Source organism: Microcebus murinus, chromosome 6, assembly GCF_040939455.1.
Source record: "Microcebus murinus isolate Inina chromosome 6, M.murinus_Inina_mat1.0, whole genome shotgun sequence".
Lineage (NCBI taxonomy): Eukaryota > Metazoa > Chordata > Mammalia > Primates > Cheirogaleidae > Microcebus > Microcebus murinus.
The window spans coordinates 40,489,073-40,501,683 of NC_134109.1; positions in this window are offsets into that span (position 1 = coordinate 40,489,073).

Genomic DNA, 12,611 nt, shown 5'->3' on the forward strand with positions numbered 1-12,611 from the left:
TGTCTAGGAATCTAATAGCTTAGGTTTAGCATCAACAATGTACTTCAGAGTGTACATTCATTTCTTTATTTGGTTCCTATAACTATTCCATAAGTAGACAGGGTAAGGGCAGAGGCAGGACCACTGTGTTTTTATAGATCAAACTGAGTTTAGAGAAGTTAAATTAGTTTCCCAAGTTACGCACATAATAGGCAACCAGACTGGGTCTCCAGCCAGCCTTTTGTAGGGTTCCTGCTACACCAGCCAGTATTTGACTGTTTTATTTCCAAACAAATCATTTATTATTTATTCTTTCAATTAACCTATGTTCGGCATCTATGATTGTGAAGGATTCTCTTGAACACTGCAGCACATAAAGACATGCAAATAACATTTTTTCTCTCTGGAAGAACAAATTGCACAAATGGCTCACCAACCTAAATATATGTGAGCTAAGAGTCTAATTAGCAGGAAAACCTCAATGTTACAAAGGTAGGAAAACCTGGTTTATGTAATAGTGGGATGAGCCTCCAGGAAAAAGGACATTGTAGCTCTCCTGGTAAAGGTGGATGGGATTTCAAAAGGAGAAAAGAAGAGAGAGGGCATTCTAAGAAAAGGGGACAAAATTAAACGGGGAAATATGATTTGTTTTCAGAAACTTGCAAAGTTTTCAAAATTTTTTCAAGTTAAGATATGTCCTCAGCCAAATTTATTAATGTTTAAAGTTTTAAATGAATGTTTAAAGTTGAAAACATTTAATGTTTAAAGTTTAAATTTAATGAATTAAATGTTTGGTATGCAATATTTACTTGTGGCAGAATATATTTTTGCACCCAGAGAAATTTAATTTATTTTCCATGAAGGTAGAAAGTCAGAAAATATTTAAATTTGCTTAGGAAAAAAAGTAATAAAAAGAAATTGTTTCTGTGATTATTACTTAGTTAATAAGACTCTATATTAGCTGTATATCTAAATAAATCTATAAAGATACAGAGACATTAATAAGTGATGATGAATTAATAATAATGATCAACAGTGATGATTATTCAAGCTTCTTGGGCACCTAATATGTGCCAGTTACCTTAAATACGTTATTTCTAATCCTCACAAAGACTCTGTAGGCTAAATAATATTATCCCATTTTACAGATGAAAACCTGAAGCTTATAGGGATTAATAAACTTAATCAATCCAATAGTAAATGGAGACACTGAACTTGGACCCATTTTTGACCCACCATGTTCTATTTTGTTTAGTGTGCTGCCTCTACGATACTGTAAAGTACTTTCTAGGCCTTGGTAAAGCTTTCTTTCCTTTTGTCTTGAATAATGGCTCATAAATATTATGACATACAAAAAAGCTCAGATAATGTGCCATTTACTGGATGGAGCTTAAGAGATGCAACAATGGGATTAAGTAAAAGAATATCGTGCAAGATAAAGCTTGTGCAAATAAGCAAACAAAGAGACAAAAATAATTCTTAGTTGATGGGCCATCTGATAGTCATTTGTGGCTGGCACTGGTATAAACAAAAGGGAACTGGATGTCCTGTTGTATTATGGTTTAATTATTTGTATACCACTATTATCATCACTATAAAAGCAACATCGTCTCAGTTTGACCAAGCCAAAATGAATAAATTCATCATTGGTGGAGGGAAAAGATCTCATTTGATATAAAAGCATTATCGAATGCCAAAATAACAAATTTGAAGAAATTTCACAAGAAGCATAACTATTTCTTCTTAAAGATTCTTTACAATAGAGAATCAAGACTGTGCAATCTTTACTTCATTGCAATCAGCTTTGGGATACCTTTAAAACCTAATATGAATATTTTGTGAGTAGCACTATTTATTTCAATAAAACCTCCTTCATTTACCATGTTATTCAGATACCAGTGGGGCAGGACCTCCCTGGGAGGCAGTGTGGTCTGGCGGTTAGGAAGATAGACTTGGGTTCCCAATCTATTCCCACCACTTACTAGCTGTGTTAGGTAGCACACATTAGCTAACTTTCTAAGCCTTAGTTTTTTCATCTGTGTGGAAAAGATAATAATAGAATTTACCCCATGGAGTTGTTGTAAGAATTAGGGAAGAGAATACATGTGAAGCTCTTATTTCAGTGCCTGGCCAGAATAAGTCTTCGATAAGTATTTGTGGTTACTCTTTTTACTATGGAAAAGCAGAGTGACATGGCAGAAAGCATATGAGATTTGGATTCAGACAGGCCTTGGATAGGATGTGCAAAGTTACTTACTATTTATGGAAGTAAACAAATGCAGAACTGTTGTCCAGGAAGCGAATCTTGGAGAGTTTGAATTCTTTATTGGAGGGGGTAAGAAGAAGGGTAAAATCAGGATAGAAATTGGAGAAGGGAAATAGACATTTTTATAGGAAAGCCATGATAATATATAAGTTGACATTCTGAATCTTGAATCCTAACAAATATATTCCATTTTAAAACAGAAATAAAAAGTTCCCCTAGAAGTGACACAGACCGTAAAGCTAACTGAAAGAGATACCTGCTACATATAGCTAGTGTACACAATTGAGAATCACATTCAGTTGTATGAATTGCTGATGCTACAACATGCTCCATATGGATAGTGTAAGCATGCCTCCCCTTTGTTCCAGAAGAAGACACTGTCTTTATTATACTGGACAGTAAGCATGCTTGCCCTTTGCTCAAGAGGGAGACAGTGCCTTCAGGCTGATCACTACACAAAATTCTTGAAAAGATAGCATCTCTGCTATCTGCAGCCAATTTCTCTGCTCACAAGACATGCAAAAATGGGAGAGATCCATGGAGAACTGTCACCCAACAATGTAGCAAGATGACGTATACAAAAGCTACTGATTAACACTATGGTGCTCAAATAGTGGCAGTGCTCACCAGGGATTCGGGGGTTGGGAGGGTACACTGACATCTGAGGGATGTAGTGAGCATTGTGGAGTTCCGGGAAGGGCATACCTCAAATCCTTGTTAGGGAGAGGCAAAGATATAAAATGCAACCAAAATGTTTGTACTCTCATATTTTCTTGAAAAAAAAAAGCTTCTACAGTCATCCTTGTTGGGAAAGAAAATGCCACTCAGAAAAAGCTCTTTAAGATTGTGCAACCTATATATCAAGGCCTCATTTTCCCCACCATGAGTTCCCATTGCCTGAAACTGGGCTGAGCCCTGTGGGAGCCAGCACTAACAATTTACTTAGCATCAGCTTTCCCGAGCCAGAAGACACCCTTCTGATCTACCAGATGGTTTGGAGCCTGATGCTCTGCATCCTTACAGCTGCCTCAGTCGTGCTCTTTCGAGTGGGCGAGTGATACCTCGGATAATGAAATATGATTGCTAATTTCTTTCACCTGAACCCTGTTCTCTATTAACACACCGTAAAAAACTGGAAGACTGTTTATTACCAACCCACTCAACAGATGCACCATTGTAGTGGAAAGCGCACAGTGCCACTGCTCTGACTGGGAGATTTTTTTGTAATTTCAAAGTATTACAGGAGTATAAATATTTTTGGTTACATGGATCACTTTTATAATGTTTGAGTCATGGCTTAAAGTGTGTCCATCACCCAGATAGTGTCCGTTGTACCCATTAGGTAGCTTTTCACTCATCGTATCCCCACACCCCGCTTGATTTCTATTGAGTTTTATTTCCCTCTGTGCACATGTGTGCCCATTGGTTAGCTCCAATTTATTTGTGAGTACATGTAGTGTTTGTTTTTCCATTATTTAGATACTTCATTTAGGATAATGGTCTCCAGTTCCATCCAAATTGTTGCAAAAGGCATTAAGTAAACCGATTCGGAGTCTCCATGGGTAACCATGGCTGGTGGGGTTCCAGAAAGGTGGCAGTGGGAACTAAGAGGAAGAGGCAACTCTCCCAACCTGCCCTGCAGCTCCTTCCTTGGAAGTGGAAGGTTGCCACACAGGGATGGTCTAAGGCAAATTTGTCCCAGAAGACTTGTCTTTCAAAGCCCTGACCTTTTTCAAAAGACCACCTTTCACCACTAGATTACCCAGTCCATCCCTTCAGGGTCTGTTCTTACAATGGCATCAGATACCAAATAAATTTTACTATACCTTAGTGTGGTTTTAGGCAATCTCTGGAGGGAGAAGACTTGATTTTTAAGGTCATTCTTCTAATGAAGAAATAAATCGCTGACTCCAATTAAAAAGAACCACAGCAAATCTTTGCATAGCATTTGCCAGGTGCCAGGCACTATTCTAAGTGCTTGACATGTATTTACCTATTCAGTCAAAGTTATTATCCTCATGCTATAGCTGAGGAAATACAGAAATACTAAGTAACTTGTCTACAGTCACACAAATAATAAGTGGCAGAGCTAGAATTTAAACCCAGCCAGTCCAGGGACAAAGTTTGGGCTCTTAGCCCCTAACAAAGAGAGCCTGTGTGAGAAGAGAGTTACCCCCATAGTCAGCTGGCTCCGCCTCATAGGCTGAACTCAAGGAGTACTTATTGATAAATTAATGGTTTTTTGATGTGTGTAGTGGGAAGCAAAATCAGTTAATTTAGAATGACTGAAAGCTAACTACAGCAGATATAAGGCAAGAAAGTTACTCCTCTAGAGTGATTAGCACAAAGATCCCTTAAAAAGAAACCATTAATAAGGTAGGGCTGAGTTTTATTTTTTCAAATATTTAAAACCACATTCCCTGAAACAATGACAAACTACATCTCCATCAAGCACATGGTAATTGAAGCTCAAAACCCATAAGTCATTGTCAAGGGCCTGAATGCCATACCGCACCTGGCACATTTCCTTGTGAAGGGACAGCTGCAGGGCATCTGTGCTTGCTGTTTTGAAGACAGGGTACCACTCATTTCTCAAAAAGTATCTGAAAAGAGCTGTCCCAGATTCAGGGTCCAGGGACAATCAAATGGTGCTAAAGTCATCTCACTTTGGAGCATCATACTTACCAAGTCTCAATCCTACTTCCTTATTTTCCTGGAATGATGATTTGAAACCATTCTTTGCCATATTAACACCTGTCCTCACCAACACCCAGAGTTTTAAGAAGTAACTTGAGGAAAGCAATCAAAAGCTGTGTTTCTAATGCTCACGTAATCATGGCATCTACACACCTGGTAATCTCTTCATTGTGTTTACTGTCCATTAAAGTACAGTTTCTTGTTCCATGTATCATTTGTGGTCCATTCAGCATTTATCTGGCAGCAGATAGAGAACTTCGTGATTACCAGAACCCTGCCATCACTTCCTACGCACACGCACACACATACACACACACACACACACACACATATCAATGTTGAAAATCACAGAAATCAAAGGGGCCTTAGAGATAATTCAGTTTACACTGCTCATGAGGTCCTGTGATATTTTTATGACTAGTCACTGTATTAGTTAGGGACCTTGGTTGCAAGCAATAGAACTTCACCTCAGATTAGTATTAATATAAGCAAAAGGAGAATAATTACTACAAGGATATGAGAGTTCCACAGAGGAATCCAAGGGCAGAAATATAGCCAGACATGAGCACAAGATGGAATCAGGGGTCTAAGCCTTGTCTGGAGCCTGGCTTCTTCTCCCCTCCTCCAGCTGTTCCACTGTACCCTGCTCTCTCTCCCTTCCCAGATAAATTCCAAAATTCCAAAGAGTAGACTCACCTACCCAGCCTAGTTCAGATGCCCATTCCTGCTCACATCATGACTGCTTCCACTGCAATAATGTAGTTGGGAGGAAAATTCCCCCAAAATGGATTTGGGATAAAATATTCCATACGAACATACACACACACACACACACACACACACACACACACACACACACACACACACATTCCTTAATCGTAGTTAAGTTGCCTCTTCTGCTTCATCTCTCATCCTGTTATTTATAAATTAATAACTAAATATATGCAGAATTTCCTTCTATAATGCATTCATTCATGACTTATTTTTTGACAAGCTTTATATATATATATTCTATGTGCTTAACAACTACATAACTGCATTTAGTCTTCACAACAGTTTAGAGAAAAAGATAGTAGCTCCATTTTGAAGATACAAAAGCTGAATCTCAGACAGGCAAGGAAGGATAAGAGCTGAAACCCAATAACTAAGAGTTGAAAATGAGGAAGATGAGAATGAGCATGTAGGAGTACAGTGGTAGAGTGAAATAAATGAAATCTCAATTCTATGCTTGAGCAGAAGGAGAAAAGTACACCTGGAGGCAAAACATAAGTTCAAGACACCAACACGTGCTTACTCATATAAAAGAGAAAGAGAAAACTGAGCTGCTTTTGTGAACCTAAAGGCAAGGTGAGCTTATAGAATTTAAAGGGTATTAGTCAAGGTCTCCAGGTCCCAAAATATCAATGCCATTACCAGTTATTTTACCTTATTTATAATTGACTCCATGACAAGAAAGTCTATAGATACTTTAGAGAAGGCACATGATTGCTATAGTCAAAATCAGAATCTGGAAGTCAATCAGTTGTGTTTACATTTGGATTGTGCCAGAATTAAGTAAGTTAGCCCAAAAAGATGTGTGAGCCACACACTGCTCTGAGCTCCACCCCACTTCAGCCCAACTGTCTTGGAGATGCTTGTGCTGCCCCAACAACAGAAGTTCTGTCACTACTAGAGGTGGGGAAATTGAGACCAGGCCTATAATGGAGCAAAGGCCATTCTAGTCCCAAGATAACCATCTGCTCCTCTGTGTCTGGCCTGAGGCATTCCAACAGAGCAAGAACTCCCAGACCACAGCAGAATAAGATAGAAATCAATCACAACAGAAACACTCAAACCCACACAAAGTCATAGAAATTAAACAACCTGCTGTTGAACAATTATTGGGTCAAGAATGAAATTAAGATGGAAATCAACAGATTCTTTGAACTGAATTAAAAAGGGGACATGAGCTATTGAAATTTGTGGTACTCAGCCAAAGCATTCCTCAGGGGAAAATTCCTAGCCTTAAATGCCTACATCAAAAAGACAGAAAGATCACAAATTAACAACCTAATGTCATATCTCAAGGAACTAGAAAAGGAAGAGTAAACCAAACCCAAAGCCAGCAAAAGAAAAGAAATAATGAGGTTAGAGGAGAACTAAATGAAATGGAAAGCAAAGAAAAAAAAATACAAAGGATCAATGAAACAAAAAGTTGGTTCTTTGAAAAGATAAACAAAATTGACATACCTCTTGCTAGGTTAATGGGGAACAGAAGAGAAAGGACACAAATAAGCTTAATCAGGAATGAAAAAGGAGACATTACAACTAATGCCACAGAAATACAAAACATCATCCATGAATACTATAAAAATCTCTATGCCCCTAAACTAGAAAACATAGAGGAAATGGATAAATTTCTGGAAATATACAACCTCCCAAGACTCAATCAGGACAAAATAGAACTCCTAAACAGACCAATAATGAGCAGTGAGATCACAGCACTAATAAAAAACCTCCCCAAAACAACAACAAAAAGCCTGGGACCAGATGGATTCACAACCAAATTCTACCAGACCTACAAAGAAGAGCTGGTACCCATACTACAGAAGTTATCGTATATATTAAGAAGGAGGGAATTCTCCCCAACTCATTCTATGAAGCCAGTATCAACTTGATACCAAAGCCAGGAAAGTGGGGACACACACACACACAAACCAACCACAGCCAACATCATGCTAAATGGGGAAAGTTGAAAACATTACTCCTAAGAATTGGAATAAAACAAGAGTGCCCACTGTTACCACTTCTATTCAACAAGTGCCAGAAGTTCTAGCCAGAGTAATCAGGCAAGAGAAAGAAATAGAGTATCCGAATGGGGAAAGAGGAGGCAAAGTATTGCTTTTTGCTGACGATCTGATCTTGTATCTAGAAAACCCTAAAGACTCCACCAACAAACTCCTGGAATTAATAAATAAATTCAGCAAAGTCTCAGGATACAAAACCAATGTGCATAAATCAGTAGCATTTCTATATACCAATAACAGTCAAGCTAAGAATCAAACAAAAACCTCAATACCATTGACAATAGCTACAAAGAAAATAAAAAACGTAGAAAGACACTTAACCAAGGAGGTAAAAGATCTCTACAAGGAGAACTATGAAACACTGAGGAAAGAAATCACAGAAGACACCAACAAATGGAAAAACGTGTCATGCTCATGGATCAGTAGAATCAACATTGTTAAAATGTCCATACTACTCAAAGCGATTTATAGATTCAATGTAATCCCTATCAAAATACCAACATCATACTTCATAGATCTAGAAAAAATAATTCTACACTTCTTTTGGAACCAGAAAAGAGCCTGAATAGCCAAAGCAATTTTAGGCAAAAAGAACAAATCTGGAGGCATCACACTACCAAACATCAAACCATACTACTACAAGGCTATAGTAACCAAAACAGCATAGTATTGGTACAACAATAGAAACATAGACCAATGGAACAAAAAATAGAGGACTCAGATATAAAAACAACCTACCTACAGCCAACTGATCTTTGACAAAGCAGACACAATGTACACTGGGGAAAAGAAGGCCTATTCAATAAACAGTGCTAGGAAAATTGGATAACCATATGCAAAAGAATGAAACAGGACCCCTATCTCTCACTACTCACAAAAAATAATTCAAGATAGCCGGGCGCGGTGGCTCACGCCTGTAATCCTAGCTCTCTGGGAGGCCGAGGCGGGCGGATTGCTCAAGTCAGGAGTTCAAAACCAGCCTGAGCAAGAGCGAGACCCCGTCTCTACTATAAATAGAAAGAAATTAATTGGCCAACTGATATGTATATAAAAAATTAGCTGGGCATGGTGGCGCATGCCTGTAGTCCCAGCTACTCGGGAGGCCGAGGCAGTAGGATCGCTCAAGTTCAGGAGTTTGAGGTTGCTGTGAGCTAGGCTGACGCCACGGCACTCACTCTAGCCTGGACAACAAAGTGAGACTCTGTCTCAAAAAAAAAAAAAAAAAAAAAAAAAAATTATTCAAGATAGATACAAGACTTAAATGTAAGCCATGAAACCATAAAAATTCTAAAGGAAAATGTGGGAAAAAACTCTTCCGGATATAGGACTAGGCAAAAAATTTATGACTAAGACCCTAATAGCAAGCACAGCAACAACAAAAATAAATAAATGGCATTTCATTAAACTAAAAAGCTTCTGCACAGCTTAGGAAATAATCAACAGAGCCAATAGCCTACAGAATGGAAAAAAATATTCACAAGCTTTATATCCAATAAAGGGCTAATATCCAGAATCTACAAAGAACTCAAGCAAATCAGCAAGAAAAAAAAAACAACCCCATTAAACATGGGCAAAAGACATGAATAGAAGGTTTTCAAAAGAAGGCAGACAAATGGCCAATAAAAATATGAAAAAATGCTCATCACTAATCATCAGGGAAATGCAAATTAAAACCATTAAAATGAAATATCACCTTACTCCTGTCAGAATGGCTTTTATTAAAAAGTCCAAAAACAATAGATTCAGGGACAGATGCAAAGAGAAAGGAATGTTCATACACTGTTGGTGGGACTGCAAATTAGTTCAACCCCTGTGGAAAACAGTATGGAGATTTCTCAATGAACTAAAAGTATACCTACTATTCAATCCAGCAATCCCACTACTGGGTATCTACCCAAAGAAAAAGAAGTGATTTTATCAAAAAGACACCTGCACTCGAATGTTTATTGCAACACAATTCACAATTGCAAAAATGTCGAATCAACCTAAGTGCCCATCAAGACATGAGTAGATTAATAAAATGTGGTATATGTATACCATAGAGCAGTGGTCCCCAACCTTTTTGGCACCAGAAATTGATTTCATGGAAGACAATCTTTCCACCATGGGGTGTGGGGGAGGATGGGTGGGCAGGGGAAGGCAGAGCTTACACAGTGATGTGAGTGATGGAGGGAGCAGCTATAAATAGAGATGAAGCTTCACTCCTTCACTGCTGCTTACCTCCTCCTGTGCGACGTGGTTCCCAAGTTTCATGGAAGGAAGGAGGGGACAGAGTTCAGGCAGTGATGCATGACTGGTTCCTAACAGGCCTTGGACCAGTACAGGGCTGGGGCCTGGGAGTTGGGGACCATAGCCATACAGTACTACTCAGCCAAAGAAAAGGATGAATTAGCCCCTTTTGCAACAAGCTGGATGGAACTGGAGTCCATTCTCCTAAGTGAAGTATCTCAAGAATGGAAAAACAAACACCATACGTGCTCACTATTAAATTGGAACTAACTGATGAGCACACATGTGCACAGAGGAAAGTAAGACTCATGGAAATCAAGCAGCAGGGAGGAGGGATGGGGCAAAAACCTACCTAATGGGTACAATGAACATTTTTTTAGTGATGGGCACACTTATAGCCATGGCTCAAACAGCACAAAAGTGATCCATGTAGCCAAAAATATTTGTACCCCCTTAATATTTTGAAATTAAAATAAATAAATAAATAAAAGAATCCCCCATGCCCATGAGGCAATTTACAAAGAGGGGCAATTTACAATTGAGACTCCAATTCAGCCATGTTACACAGGATCACATTTATGGCAGTAGCCTTGAGAGGTAGATATTTTCATTTCCATTTTATAGATAAAAAGCCTGAAGCTCAGAGAAGTTAAATCACTTGTGCAAGGTCACCAAGGCAGGCATCAAAGGCAGGTCTGTCCAGCTCCATGGGCCTTGGTCTCTCCACTCCCAAGGTTCTCTCTAGGGGACAGTGTCTCCACTACCAGCAGGGAGGTCCTGCCTCAGCTGTGCCTATTCCCACACACCCCGTGCTTAGCTGCGAGGGGTGAAGGAGGTATCCTCAGGCCCCCTCATCCCTGTGCTCAGTGGCAGACAGCAAATCAGAAAGCGGAAGCAGAATGCTCTGGATAGCTGCTTTCCCTGAGGCCACCCCTCTGCCCTGCATCTTACACTAATCACTTCCCATTCTTTTTTTTTTTTATTTCAAAATATTGAGGGGTTACAAATGTTTTTGTTACATGCTTTTCTAATACTTTAGTAAAGGCTACAAGTGTGCCCGTCACCTGAATAGTGTACATTGTAACTGTTCCACTTTCTATTCTTAATGCCACAGAGGCCAGCCCCGCCCTGCAGACTCCACTATCCTCCGCCCTGCACCTCTCTTACCTCCTTTTCACCCTGAGTCTGTTTCTCTGGCTCACCACATCTTAGCCAGCCTCCTTTGGTGATGAAATGGATGAGTGAGTGCAAACTACAGTATTTCTGACTTACCATCCCATTCTCTACCCTTGATTTCCTTTAATCCCTGCTCCTTCCTTCCTTTCTTTATTCTTCCCAATTCTTTCTCATGTCTTTTCTCCTTTATTTTCTTTAATTTACCTCTTCTCATTCTTTCCCCACTCTCTTGCCCCAAGGACATCCCTGCTGTGTAGACTTTGGGGCTCCCCCCCCTCCACCCCCACCCCTGCCCCCAAGCCAAACCCACCCAAACCCACATGACCACCAGCATGGGATGGGCTGCACACACCCTGGGTTCTCTCTGTCTACACTGCCTCCCCAGCCTGGGGCACTGCCCCACCCTTGCCTCAGACTGGCCCACATGAAGGTTGTGCTGGCAATGCTCTGTGGGGATAAACAATAGGAACAAAAGGAAAATGGAGCAGTAATACATAAATATTTATACATCCAAATATAATTCAGAGACACAAATGTGTATTTTTAAAAATCAACTTCAAAAATTAAGGAAAGTGGCCGGGCGTGGTGGCTCACGCCTGTAATCCTAGCACTCTGGGAGGCCGAGATGGGCAGATCATTTGAGCTCAAGAGATCAAGACTAGCCTGAGCAAGAATGAGACCCCATCTCTACTAAAAAAAAATAGAAAGAAATTAGCTGGACAACTAAAAATACATAGAAAAAATTAGCCAGACATGGTGGGGCATGCCTATAGTCCCAGCTACTCGGGAGGCTAAGGCAGGAGGATTACTCAAGGTCAGGAATTCGAGACCAGCCTGAGCAAGAGCAAGACCCCATCTCTACTAAAAATAGAAAGAAATGAATTGGCCAACTAATATATATGGAAAAAATTAGCCGGGCATGGTGGCGCATGCCTGTAGTCCCAGCTACTTGGGAGGCTGAGGCAGGAGGATTACTTGAGTCTAGGAGTTGGAGGTTGCTGTGAGCTAGGCTGATGCCATGGCACTGTAGCCTGGGCAACAGAGTGAGACCCTGTCTCAAAAAAAAAAAAAAAAAAATTAAGGAAAGTGTTGAACATCATCATGAAACTTCTGTTTCTAAATGTTCATGCCTTCAATAAAGAAATTCAAAATATTAAAATCACATTGCCATTATCGGACCTATCTTTTTCCCTGAGAACTGTCAACCTTTTTATTCTTTCTTACCAAAAATAAAATTTAGTAATTCTAATTCTCCAAGAATTTCCTTTTTGAACCAGCTACATTCCTATAAATCACACCTACAGCTCTACTATAATCAACGTCCAAGTAGAAGTACTGTTTTGAGAAAGCAGCACAAAGGGCTGGGACAGGGCAGAGAATCTGACTCCCTCCTCTACCCGACTTTCCAGATAAAAGTTCTGGTTCAGAGCAGGCTACACTACAAAAGAGCTCCCCATTTTAACTAGAGTTGATACATG